This window comes from Bos indicus, chromosome 6 (assembly GCF_029378745.1).
Source record: "Bos indicus isolate NIAB-ARS_2022 breed Sahiwal x Tharparkar chromosome 6, NIAB-ARS_B.indTharparkar_mat_pri_1.0, whole genome shotgun sequence".
Lineage (NCBI taxonomy): Eukaryota > Metazoa > Chordata > Mammalia > Artiodactyla > Bovidae > Bos > Bos indicus.
Genome location: NC_091765.1, coordinates 19,267,776 through 19,282,137, shown reverse-complemented (window position 1 = coordinate 19,282,137; position 14,362 = coordinate 19,267,776). Strand labels below are relative to the sequence as shown.

The 14,362-nt window shown below is 38.7% G+C and overlaps 1 long non-coding RNA gene and 1 other non-coding gene across 2 annotated transcripts in view; one reads left to right on the top strand and one right to left on the bottom strand.

Moving 5' to 3' along the window:
- LOC139183590 (uncharacterized) overlaps positions 1 to 14,362 on the top strand; it is a 327,223-nt gene that overhangs the window by 80,562 nt on the left and 232,299 nt on the right. The window contains exon 2 of the long non-coding RNA XR_011567087.1: positions 8,569 to 8,660. This is a non-coding gene — a long non-coding RNA (uncharacterized lncRNA). The remainder of the gene's footprint in view (positions 1 to 8,568; positions 8,661 to 14,362) is intronic.
- On the bottom strand, positions 7,821 to 7,892 carry TRNAC-GCA (transfer RNA cysteine (anticodon GCA)). The gene has a single exon. It is a non-coding gene; the product is annotated as a tRNA-Cys (tRNA).

Genomic DNA, 14,362 nt, shown 5'->3' with positions numbered 1-14,362 from the left:
ACTGTCTAACAGTGTGACTCTGCTCTATGTATACATATATCCCCTCCCTTTGGAAGCTCCCTCCCAACCCTGCTCCATCTCACTCCACTAGGTCATCACAGAGCAATGAGCTGAGCTCCCTGTGTTACACGGTAGCTTCCCACTAGCTGTCTATTTTAGACATGGTAGTGTATATATGTCAGTGGTATTCTCTGAATTTATCCTATCCTCTCCTTCCACCTCTGTGTACTTTTAGTTTTTTGAAGAGCTTCCAAACAGTTCTCCATAGTGTCTGTACCAATTTACATTCCCACCAACAGTGTAAAAGGATTCCTTTTTCTCTACACCCTCACCAGATTTAGTTTATGCATTTTTTGATGATGGCCGTTCTGACCTGTATGAGGGTGATGCCTCATTGTAGTTTTCATTTTCATTTCTCTAATAAGTAACAACATTGAACATCTTTTCATGTGCTTTTTGGCCATCTACATATGAAGTTCCAGAGTGTTTTTTCTTTTCCTTAATCTATTGATCTAGCTAATCTCCACGTTTTATGGGTCTTTCATTTGAAATCTCTTCAGAGGCCAATCTTTGCTTTGTAGTTAACGTTGACTTTGGAGTCATTCCCTTCACACCTTCTCACAGTGTCACGTCTAGATTGCAGCAGCCTGGTGGAGGTCCTCCTTTCTCTCGTCTTTCCTTTCTGTAACCTGTCCTGCAATCCTTAATTGTGTTTTCTACCAGTTGACTTGGCCCACTTCTACTTCTGATGGGCTCTATTTTGATAACTTAGTCCTGTTAATAAGACCTCTGTGAGAATGCAAGCCACTTTTCTTTCTTTTATTTTCAAACTGGAAGACAAAAGAATGTGTGGATGCTTAATTGTCTGTTTCATAATCTGATTCATTGGAGCCCTTGACTGCATGCCTTGATGTGGTTGTGGTGGCAGTGTTCAAAGGCTGACATACCCCTGGGGTTTTGACAGGGCTTGTTTAACTTAGAATTTGTATGAGCTTTTAACTTTTTCTTGGGCTTATTTTTAGTGATACTTACTCCTTGAGTGCTTGATGCTTTAAAACTTAACTTTTTTTTTTTTTTCTTCCATATGATGAAAGGTATTCAGATTCCCTTCAGATGGAAATTTTTCCAAATTGAATTTTGATCTTTGTTGTTAGTACTCAGGCTGCAGGAGAATGACAACTCCACCTATGAGGAGAAGGATGGCATCTTTGAAGAATATGTAGCTTCAGCCAAACAGTGCTCCAGAGGAACTCCAGCCTTTGGGCTAATGAAGACTATGTTCCATAAGGGAACTCTATCTGCCTTAGACCTAACTTTTGAAGAACCAGAAGGTGTTTTATTCAGGCACCTAGCCATTTGAATAACCTAAAAGTGGTCATGGTCTATGTGGTCAAAGGTTATTCATGGAAATCACTCTCTGTAAGACAGGCCTTTAGTCCTACTGAAGCTTTATCTATGTATCCAAGGAGATTTTTACCAAACCTAGAGTCAGGTCTGCTTTACCTAATCTGTAGACAAGTTAGTCCTTTCAACTCCATGGTAAGCCTGTTCCTCAGTTCCCAGTTTTTCTAAAAGTGATAAGAGCATCTAGAATATGCAAAAGTAAATGACATTCTCACTAGGATAACTAATAATGAAGATTTAGGCTATAATTACATTAAATTGCCAGATCAAATAGAAACCTAAAGTATGATTAAATCTTGTCATTTAGCCCTCTGGATATGAGCTCTTCCCAAATAAATTTCTCTTGTTTCAAACAACAGAACTCATCACTTCTATTTCTAGTCTACTCAAGATAAAAAAAAATTTGGCTCAACCACTAACTACTGGCATAACCTTGGGAAAAGTCACTCATCATCACTGGACATTAATATCATCACTGTAAAATGAGGAATTTGAAGTTCATTTTAGATTAACTCTGAAGATTTAAAAAATTCAGACATTTTGAAATTGAATGCTGTAACCATTGTAACCGGAGAAGGCAATGGCACCCCACTCCAGTACTCTTGCCCGGAGAATCCCATGAACGGAGAAGCCTGGTGGGCTGCAGTCCATGGGGTCACTAAGAGTCGGACAGGACTGAGCGACTTCACTTTCACTTTTCACTTTCATGCATTGGAGAAGGAAATGGCAACCCACTCCAGTGTTCTTGCCTGGAGAATCCCAGGGACGGGGGAGCCTGGTGGGCTGCCGTCTCTGGGGTTGCACAGAGTTGGACACAACTGAAGCGACTTAGCAGCAGTAGCAGCAGCAACCATTGTAACCATCCATGTCATGGCTAACAGTCTTCTTGAAAGATCCTTTTTTTAACGCATAAGTCATAAATGTTACTATTTTGCTTAAAATCTTTCAAGGGATCCCTACCTCAATCAAAGTGAAAAGAAAGGTCCTGTTAATGTATAGGTGCCCCATAACTTGGATCCCTGAGAACTCTTTAATTTACATTTCCATGCCACACCTCTCCATCCACATGCCCTCCTAGTGTTACTAAACACACCCAATACTCCACCTCCACAGACTTTGTCCCTTGGTGTTCCCTTTCCTGGAATTCTGTTTCTTAGCTATCTACCTCACTCACTCACCTCTTTCAGATCTTAGCTCAAATGACACTCTCTAAATAAGTTATTCCCTGCTCTTTCAATCTAAAACTGCAACCTGCTCCCATGTTTCCTACTCCTTGTTTAGTCACTAAGTCGAGTCTGACTCTTTGCCACCCTAGGGGCTCTGGTCCACCCAACTCCTCTGTCCATGGGATTTCCCAGGCAAGAATACTGGAGTGGGTTGCCATTTCCTCCTCCCGGGGATCTCCCTGACCCAGGGATTGAACCTGCATCTCTTGAGTCTCCTGCATTGGCAGCTGGATTCTTTACCCCTGAGCCACCCAGGAAGCCTGTCTACCCCTAGTCCCTGCTTTATTATTCTCCTTAGAATGGACAGGGGAGCCTGGTGGGCTGCCGTCTATGGGGTCGCACAGAGTCGGACACGACTGAAGCGACTTAGCAGCAGCATTTATTAATGTGTAACATATATGATATGCCACTGTATATTTTGTTGATTATCTCCACCCTCCAGAATATAAGGAAAGGGATTTTTGTCTGTTATGTTCATCACTCAAATATTTTTTTTAAATAATGAAGGATAAAAATGTGTTCTGTTGGAAATTAGACCAGAGTTGACTGGAACTCTTGATTCTGGTTCAATCTGGTAGCCACTTGTGGATGAAGCCTCTGTCTTTTCTTGACCACTGAATAATTATTCACATGGGAAGATATAACATCTCATGTGGGTTTTTACTCCAGGGACTGGAAATCTTTTATCACCGAGCAAATGAAAACCAATCATCTGTTATGCAAGACAGCTAATGAGTTATATATAGATTGATGCAAACCATTCCCAGTTAATTAAAACTAGCACTTTTTTTTTTTCCTTTCAAAACCCATTTTCTCCTTCTCTCCCTCCCCTCTTCTTTCTCTGTCTCATAGCTGTTATAGTTCAAATAGATTTATGCTACAGGGCTTTGAAAAAAATCTTTAATTACTTTAAATCCACTGTCCAAAAAAAAAAAAAAAACCAAAACAAAACACCCACAACTATCGGAAGCAAAGATCCTCAAGGACTTAATCATTTCTATTTAAGCAAATTTAATTATGGTTCATAGATATTGCACCTAACTTTAGGATAAAGGGTTGTGTATATCTGACATTATGTGCCTTACATACATGATCTGTCACTCACTATCTGTAACGTACCTAACAAAGATCAAGAAAGCAGACACTCACTTTGGTTATGTTACACTGCATTGAAAATACAGACCACTTATGAAAAGCCCATGGGGTCAATGAAAGGACTAGAGTTTTATTTATATGAGACCTTATCAGGCTTTTCTGATAGCTCAGCTGGTAAAGAATCCACCTGCAATGCAGGAGACCCTGGTTCAATTCCTGGGTTGGGAAGATCCTCTGGAAAAGGGATAGGCTACCCACTCCAGTATTCTTGGGCTTCCCTGGTGGCTCAGACGGTAAAGAATCTGCCTGCAATGCGGGAGACCTGGGTTCGATCCTTGGGTTGGAAGGTCCCCTGGAGGAGGGCATGGCATCCCACTGCAGTATGCTTGCCTGGAGAATCGAGTAGACAGAGAAGCCTGGCAGGCTACAGTCCACGTGGTTGCAAAGAGTTGGACACAACAGAGCAGCAGCAGCAGAAACCTTATCAGTCTCATTGTTTTCCCTTTAAAATGTAAATCTTCCACAAGGATGAGTTTAGTTTGTTGTCCACTGGACTTGGCCCTTTCAAAAAATTTTTTGAGCAATTTATGTCTGGTCTTTAGGGTCCCATCCAGCAGAGGAGTGCCAGCTGTGCTGTGTCAGCCGGGGTGCTTTGTGGGCTTCTTAAAGAGGCTTCAGAAGAATTGCTGGTTTTAGGCACTGGTTGATTAGCTAGATGAACTGAGTTTCAAAATGTTTATTCCTTCTGTTCATTTTCATTTTTTATGGCTTATGTATTGTCAGTATTCTGTTCCTTGCCTTGTGATGTTTGGTTCAAAAATGCTTGTGATCCCAGGACATTTATTGGTGCAGCCTGGTTCATTATGTTCAGACATGCATTGTGTTTGACGAATCATTTGGGTTTTTAAGGCAACTTTGGTGATGTCCAGGATTGGTTAGGTTCTAATAACAGGTGGTTAGCACATTGCTAAGGAGTGTCCTTTGCTGCACTCGATTAATTCTCATTAGAAGCTGACTGATCTTGACTACAGATCCAATCATCAACCTGTTTGCTTTTGAGCCAGTGTATTAATCTATGCAAACCACAGCACTGTCCCTACGCGCTCCCACCATTAACCTCTTTCCTGTGCATGTAGCAAGGGTCTGGCATGATCTGGTTTCTTCAACCTGCAAAATTAAGGGTCACAGTTTGGTTTCTTTCCACATCTGTTCGTCTTATTTTCCGTGGACCATTTCTCAGTTGCCACCCAAAGAGATGAAGGCAAAGCCCCTGATCCAAGTATTTGGACACCAGCACCAAGATGCCTGGGTCTGTGGTGAGACCCATGTGGTTTAGGAAACTATACTGCTTGTTTGAGCTTTTCCAACAGTGTAATGTAAAAGAATAAAATAAAAAAGGATTTCTATTTATTTTCCAGAACCATGGTCATTTTATTTTGTGATTCATCCAACTGGAAAGTGCTTTAAAAGGAATTTGCAACCTCATGTGATCTGATGTCACTTAGAACTGTTTTTGAGGCAACAGGCTATGCTTGAGGTTTGTATTTCTCTTCAGCATCTAATTGATTTGCATCCAGATGCCACGAAGAAGCCAGTTACAAGGCAGTGACCAACACTGCTTTCTTACCAAGTTAGCCTCTGACACCAGCAGCAAGATATTATTAATGTCAGATTTTCATTCCCTTATACTCTTGCTAAAAACCTATCCATTTTTCAAGATTCAAACTAAGTGTTGCTTCATCTCAAAACCTTTTCTTATCAACATGTCCTCTCCAGATAGAAACACTTGGTTAGATGTGAAGCCCCAGAATAGACTAAGACTTCTCATTTAGCCTAATTTGCTTACCCTTATTGTCACCCTGCTTATTTAACTTCTATGCAGAGTACATCATGAGAAACGCTGGGGTGGAGGAAGCACAAGCTGGAATCAAGATTGCCGGGAGAAATATCAATAACCTCAGATATGCAGATGACACCACCCTTATGGCAGAAAGTGAAGAGGAACTCAAAAGCCTTTTGATGAAAGTGAAAGAGAAGAATGGAAAAGTTGGCTTAAAGCTCAACATTCGGAAAACGAAGATCATGGCATCTGGTCCCATCACTTCATAGGAAATAGATGGGGAAACAGTGGAAACAGTGTCAGGCTTTATTTTTTTGGGCTCCAAAATCACTGCAGGTGGTGATTGCAGCCATGAAATTAAAAGACGCTTACTCCTTGGAAAGAAAGTTATGACCAACCTAGATAGCATATTGGAAAGCAGAGAGATTACTTTGCCAACAAAGGTCCATCTAGTCAAGGTTATGGTTTTTCCACTGGTCATGTATGGATGTGAGAGTTGGACTGTGAAGAAAGCTGAGCCCTGAAGAATTGATGCTTTTGAACTGTGGTGTTGGAGAAGACTCTTGAGAGTCCCTTGGACTGCAAGGAGATCCAACCAGGCCATTCTGAAGGAGATCAGCCCTGGGATTTCTTTGGAAGGAATGATGCTAAAGCTGAAATTCCAGTACTTTGGCCACCTTATGAGAAGAGTTGACTCATTGGAAAAGACTCTGATGCTTGGAGGGATTGGGGGCAGGAGGAGAAGGGGAAGACAGAGGATGAGATGGCTGGATGGCATCGCCGACTCGATAGACGTGAGTTTGAGTGAACTCTGGGAGATGGTGTTGGACAGGGAGGCCTGGTGTGCTGCGATTCATGGGGTCGTAAAGAGTCGGACACAACTGAGCAACTGAACTGAACTGAAGTCTAATTGGATTCCCAGATTAGACTGTGAATTCCCAGTGACTTGATGAACAACAACATTTTCATCAGTCATCTTTGAGTTGCTGTTGCCTGGTACATTGTAGGTGCTCAACAAATGTTGATTAAGTATAACATAGTTGAATAAATACACTTAATGTGCAGGGTGTTCATGGACATACCACACTGCTTCAAAACTCAAGTCTGTCTTATGGGCTAAGTCTTTTGACTTTAATGGCCTTCTCTCTTTTTTGTTTGGCAAAATTTTCTTGTCCTTTACACTTCTTGCCTTTAATGGACTTCTCTCTTCTCTGGTTGGCAAATTTTTTCTTGTCCTTTACATTTTTCCTTAACAGTCGGTCAGTTAATTATCCCATAGAATATTCTGTCTCTTTTCAAGGTACTATTAATCCTTTCATTTTGTCCAGAGGTCTGCTAGTACTCACACTATAGTTACTATTTGTGTATCAGTTTTTCAAGATTCAAAAATTGGTCTTTTCATGTTAATGGTGACTTCCTAATAGATGAGGATCCTTAGGTTAGATTTTACCCTAGTGCTCAGTGCGGGCCTGGCTCAAAGATGGTACAAATGAGAGTATCTCTCAGAGTTCTGGTCCAACTGTTGTGGAAGTTTGAAGATAACACTTACTGTTTCTTAGCCACAATACCTGATCTGAAAACTGACAGGCTGAACTATCTGTGAGTTCACTTCCAGCATAGGGTCTTTATTCAGCACTTCATCTCTTCTTTATTGTCCTTTATTTTGCTCCTGTTTTCATTTGAGTCTCTCATTTACAAATCTGCTTCTCTTCTCTTTGCCCTATTTTCTCATTCAAAAACTGCTTTCCCCTCTATGTTACCTAAATATGTCCAGAGTCAAACATGATATTATTTGCTGAACTGAGAGAGGTACTTTTCAGATGTATGATGGGGCAAGTTACTTACTCTCTACAGCTTGGTCTGTTCATCTGTAAAATAAAGATAATAGTAGTGCATGCACTTCACAGGTCATTGTGAGGATTCAATTATAGAATATTCATAAAGCTTTTTGAACACTGGCACAGAGTAGGTGCAGTTGAGTGTATATTTATTAAGTAAATAACACACTCCTGCCCTCCATTGTCACAGTCAAAAGGTGACTGTATCTACTGCTTTCTGGATTATTATATCTTAAACTGCTGTGGTTACCAGCAATACTTTCAGGAAATTACACTAAATTTTTTATCATGAAAGTGAAAGTGAAGTCGCTCAGTCGTGTCTCTTTGCGACCCCATGGACTGCAGCCTATCAGGGTACCATGGGATTTTCCAGGCAAGTGTGCTGGAGTGGGGTGCCATTTCCTTCTCCAGGGGATCTTCCCAACCCAGGAATCGAACCTGGGTCTCCTGCATTGCAGGCAGACGCTTTACCATCTGAGCCACCAGGGAACCCTTTTTATCACACAGTCTAAATTAAAATCCTATTACTTATTTATTTTACATATCACATTCATATGTTTTCATAAATGCCACTCAGTTTATTTACAGTAGAATATCGTGCAATTCATTCCCTAGTAATCCAAAGGTAGAGTACAACTTTTATTAATGAATAGTTGTTGAATACAATGCTCTCATCCTGCCAGTTCCATTATACTTTAAAATCAGAATGCACACATCTACGGACCATTGTGAAATGTGTTAGATTCCAGAAGATGAGAGGAATAAAGAGTTTCTAGAACTGGCTTTGGCCAAATTTACATGGTACCCTTAAATACTTTTTCCAAGTAAGACATAGATTTTCTAAGTAATCTTATTGCAATATTATCCACAAGACATAAGAAATGGTGGAAGACTGTTTTCAAACATTTTTCAATTTCTGCTAAATTTAGTTCTCCTGTGCATGAAGTGTAAGTATCTTTTTAAAGACTAATCACCCATATCCCTGTTCAGTATGTGTCATGGGAGGGACAGTATTATTGTGTATTCACTGCAGAGTAAGATGGTGTGTGTATATGTTTAGGTAGAGTTTCTACAACAACAGAGCTTTAATTCCTATACAGTGAAATGCAAGGGGCATTTAATTTTATAAGCAAGTATAGCAACACATCACATTATCTGTTTTCAGAAATTAATCAGCATTTGAAGAAGCAAAATGGAACATGAAGAATGCTGGAAGAAATAAGGCCTCCATTCTGGTCCCAGATGCAGCAGCATTAGGTAAGTTATTCAGCTTCTCTGTGCTATGTTCTCCAGGTCTGTAAAATGTTTGTGAGTAAAATTGCTGTGTGGAGGAAAGATCTTAAGAGGGTTTGAGCAAGGAACTTGGTTGAGGCTCTATTGCAATAGTCCAGGTGAGATTTCTCTCATCAAGTGCAGCTCACACCTTTATAATGTCCTTGCACTCACCTATTGGATAAGGTTTCATTTAATAAGTGGAGGAGCTCAGAGTAGACTTTGAGCTACAGAATTGCTTTCATCTGCTCATCAGTAAATTGCCTAAAATTCTTTTAAAGATTATTTCCTGTGGACTTATGTGTATTTTATTGTATAGGCAAAATCCTATCATTAGGTTTATAATCCTTTTAATAAATACTCTTCTTTAGCAGAAGGATGTACAAACGTGAATTAATATGACAAGGGAGGGTGTGGTGAAGCTTGTGGTGAACAAGGGAATGTGTGCTGGTCCTAATTCTTCTGCAACCCATTCATTACACAGACCAAGCGTTCTTTGGACTTTTATAACAATAGAGGAAAATCTAGACTTCATGTTTAATTTCTCAAATTTTAAAATCCTGGAAAAAAACACTAGCAAGGGCACCTTTTGGTTGTTTGCTTGGTTTTTGGTCTCTCCGTTTCCCTCCACCTCTTTCCCCTGACTTTTTCCAGTGGTTCATCAACAAGCTCTTGTATTTCCTAGGTTACAAACTGTCAAGAGGGCAAAACAAATCCCAGTATCCTGTTGCTCTGACTGCACATCTCCTGTTGTTTCTACCTTCCCTCTTCTGCCTCCTGCCTTACCTTGTAAGGAGAATCTGCTTTCTTAGAATCCAGTTCCTTGCTTCCCACTTGGGTTATAACTCCTACCATTGGGATGCCTCACACAGGCCCTCTGAATGTACGTTAGCAAAGTATTTGCTTGATAATGTATACTAAAAACACTTTAATGTTGAAATCTGAAATCTGCATCTAAATAATAAAAGTACAAGAGGGAAAAGAGAAATGAGATTGACTGTATATTGATAATCAATGAAGCTGAGTGATAAGTCCTCTAGCAAAACCCCAGATCCTCGAATTACAAAACCAGGTGGATCTATTTTTCTCTCTCAACTTATTTGACTTTTTTGTGGCATCTAACTTTGTTACTTCCTTTTTTTGTAATGAACTCTTCTCTCTTGGCACTCATGGCTCTTGCTTGGGTCACCTTTGTTCTCTTCTCTGTCTTGGTTTTCTTGTGGTTTATTTACTTAAGCCCATTTTTTAAATAATGGCTTTAAAGGATTATACCTTACATCACTTCCTTTTCCCCATGTTCACAACACCTGAATGAATGATCACTCTTTAGTTCAACCGCCATCTAAAATATATTGAGCACTTGATCTGTATCTCAGTATAGCTTGAGTCCCTGATCCCCAGTTCCATAATTTCACTTGTGGTCTCCTCCAGCAACATTTCCAAAACTGAACTCATTATTGTCCCACGCAGACCACTCCCCCCAAAACCTGTTTCTGTTCTCTAATCCCACTGTAATCCAGCAGCTGGGGATCGCTTGCATTCTCTAGTCATCATTTCTAGCAAGCATCCCCTCATTAATCATGCCTCCCTCAGTGCTCCGTAGGAGTGGTGGTCATCCATCTGGAACAGCATAGCTCCTTGTTGCTCTCATTCTATACTCTGCTTTCCCCTTCCCATACTGTCACCTCCCCAGGGAGTAGGTAAGGCGTCAGATTCCTCTTGGTATTCCCACCTCTCCTAGTACCATGCTTGGCACACTATCAGTAAATGTTTCTTGGAATAACTAAAAATGTGGTCTTGAAATTTTAATGCTAAAAAGGACCATCTAGTTCAGAGACTGGTCAATAACATGTTCCCTAGAGCCCCACAGCCTGGATTTGAATCCTTACTCTGCCATTTATCAGGTTTGTGATACAGGGAAGACCATTACGTTGTAGGAAAATGTCACTTATTGCTCTTGTTTTTGAGCTGTAACAAAATGAATGCCCAAATTCTAAATGGAAATGGAAGATTTTAGAATTGTAATTTCTTAAAAAAGTGTTTCTTATATTTTTATAGGATGTCAGACCTGCATTTATATAGCAGAGTCTCCCCTCCTTCCCCTGCCCACTGGAAGTAAAATTGTTCTAAGTTTGTAATGGTAATAAGTGTAATATATAGTATACTGTATATATATTCTCGATAATATGCAAGAGTCCTACCACCTCCAAGGGCCCTGTTATCCAAACAAGTTTGAGGACCTTTTAATGGAAAAGGTAACTGAGAATCAGAAAGTTTAAATGACTTTTCCAAAGGTCATATAATTTAGTGGCAGAGCTGAAATTTGAATGTAGTTTATAAAACTCCATTGTATACTCCTTATCACCATGACATTTAACAAATTTAAAAAATCACTTGGTCAGTCTACTGGGTCTTGAAATATTTTTTCCTTGAAGTGGTATTATTTTGATAGTAAAAGAATTGTACACAGAGATACACATAAAAGCTTATGACAGATATTAATGGCAAATAGGGAATATTCTAAGACTTGACAAAAAGAATTAAAACAATTATTTAAACATCAAAAATGCATGGTCACCTGCTTTGTCATTTACCTTAATATTTTCTTTCCTTCTTTATTCAGCCATTTTCCCCCCATAAGATCTCAGAATTCATTATCTTGCCCTAAAATTATTATTATTTTTTAAATTTTATTTATTTATTTATTTTTTAAATTTTATTTTATTTTTAAATTTTACATAATTGTATTAGTTTTGCCAAATATCAAAATGAATCTGCCACAGGTATACATGTGTTCCCCATCCTGAACCCTCCTCCCTCCTCCCTCCCCATACCATCCCTTTAAAACCACTTTTCAAATCTATAGTCCATATATTCTGATCTGTGTCTTGAATTTATACTTAATAGCATACATTTCTTTGTACAGACAGCTCAAAACACCTCAAGAAATGCAATCATGTCAATAAGTTAGGTCAGATTATTCTTGTAGCTCTGGTGAAAATCTGTGGATTTCATTACTAAAAGTCTCTTTGCAGCTTTCCTTGTTGTTGATATAATATTTTAGCAAATCTTAGGCCTGACATTCTCAAGCTAATTGCATTTGACCAGCTCATGAGCTTCAGTTCCTGCCTACCAGCATGACTGGTATAAATCACTGCTATTTAGAGAGCCTTCATAATGCATTTTGCAGAACAGAGAAATGAGAATGAAGAAAGTTGAATGGTTTTTAAAGTAATCATCTTTTAGAATAATGATATTTTAACTTCTGGGACAAAGACACATTTAAGTAAATGAACTGTAATTCAAGAGGAAGCCAATCGCTCATTCATAGAAGTGGCCGTATAGATGTTTATCCTATAGAGAAGACAGCTGGAGTGTCTGGCTTTTTGAGAACTAGAAAGTAGTTTGTGTATTCATAGCTATGTCTACCACTATTTGGCTTATCAAACTGTGATTTACTTTACCTTCATGCAACCTTTCTAACTGGCTCTGATATCTTATCAATAATGTATTTGGAAAATATTTATGATATTAATATTTGGGATTTGTTTTTAAACAATGAAGGAAGGAAAAAGATGTAAGAATGGCTATACGTTGATAATTGTTGAAGCTGGACAGGTTATTGGGGATTCATTATCCCATTCAATATTTTTGTGTATGCTTGAAATTTTACACAATAATCTCTGATGCATATGCTTTTAGATTTGTGTGTCTCTAGAAGAGTGTGTGTTTACCTGTCTTTCACTTTTAACTAATCTCCTGAACCATGGGGATGGTAAATTTTATTTTCAACATCACTAGTTGTTGGGAACACAAATTTTGTATGTAATCATTGCTAGATGGGATACAAAATGCATAAAATCCTGCATCCAAATTCCTTTTAAACTAGCTGGGAAAGTCACCACATACACAAACTTGAAAGTGAAATACTAATTCAAAGTTTAAATAACATTTCACGAGAAAAATAGAGTTAAGACCCATGAAAAGTTCTCAGTAACTACACAATGTATAATCGGTCTATTTCAGCTGAGGGAAAAATTGCTATACTCTAGAGGAAGTTTTATTTAGGTAAATGGATTTGAGCTGATTCTTAAAATACAGACCTTACCTAGGTATAAAAGAAAGGGAAAACTTTTTAAGTTAATGAAAAGAGAAAAAGAAGAAAAGGGAATGTATTTGGTCACCTGAAAGCCTATTTTTTAAAGTGAGTAAATAAGTTCTAGACATAACGAAACTTTAGAGGTTTACTTTGGAGGACTGAAGATTAAAGAATGGAAGCATTCTTCTTGGGCAGCAGATTGCCACTAAAAGTATTTTGCAAGTAAGCAATGTTACTGAATAAATACATAGTAAAATGACTACAGTGACAGAACTGATTTGAGATAGAGACTGGTGGAAGAAAGAATGAAGAGGAAAAACAGGATTATTGCAGTATCGTGTAAACAAGTTAGTAAGGGTCTTCTTTAGCATGAAAGCAGAGAAAATGGAAACAAACACCTCATGTGGAGGACACAGTTGGCAGGTCTTTGACATTGGGCAGATATGAGCGACTTCACTTTCACTTTTCACTTTCATGCATTGGAGAAGGAAATGGCAACCCACTCCAGTGTTCTTGCCTGGAGAATCCCAGGGATGGGGGAGCCTGGTGGGCTGCCGTCTGTGGGGTCGCACAGAGTCAGACACTGAAGTGACTTAGCAGCAGCAGATATAAGAGTTTAGAAAAAGGGCTTTCTCGTAATCACTCCTATTTCTAGCATATCTTATTTAATAAAATGGATATATTTTCTAAAAGTTCCAGTTGGCAAGCATTTACCAATTCTAAAATAGATGGGGGAGAGTAGGAATGACTCTGTGATGCCTAGCGCCAAAACTAGTTAGTAGTTGTTTTCATTCTTATGTTAACTCTGATGCTATTAATAACATTTGTCAATGTGGAGAAAAGTTTCATGTTCTGTGTAGTCATGGCACCTCGCTCTACTTGTTAGAGCCATTTTTAATAAATTGTACAGGGGTTATTTTATCTGGTTCTATGGAGACAGTGTATTTGGTATAAGAATAGGAATTTGAGCAACCACAAACCAAATTTATGTGCTTATTCTGAATTATTCATTCCAGGGAAATGCCTGCTGGGCTAATATATACTTTTTAGATTTTCCACAGATTTTAATGAGCCAACACCAATTCTGGCACTGAAATATCCACAGTATATAAAATGTGTTATGGGAAACAGTTTTTCTAGGACTGCCAGATTAGTGGGTAAAACATATTACACATCTGTTGGGCCTAAAGTTTTCCAAGTTTTCGGTGAGATGTCAGCTTGCAGTCTAGATGAATAGACTTCATGAGCAGACACTGCATAATAACTGCCTGCAGTGGGGCAGGTGTCAGAGTTGAGATTTTTACCTCTAGGTAAATGGATTCAAAGATAACTCTCCCCTTGTTCTCAACTCAAGGAACCTGATAACTCAAACTTCATATTCCTCAAATCATTTTGAATTTTATCCAGTATTAAATCAGTCATAAACTTGAAGGGAAGAAAAACTGATTTTCCCATATTGTTTTAAAGCTTTTCAAAATATTCAATAAATAATGTGTTGGCCAACAAGGATACAATTTTTCATAAATAAAGAGTATCAGGTTTTTTTTTTTTTTTGTAAGAAAGAAAAAAGATCCCCATAATAAAATTT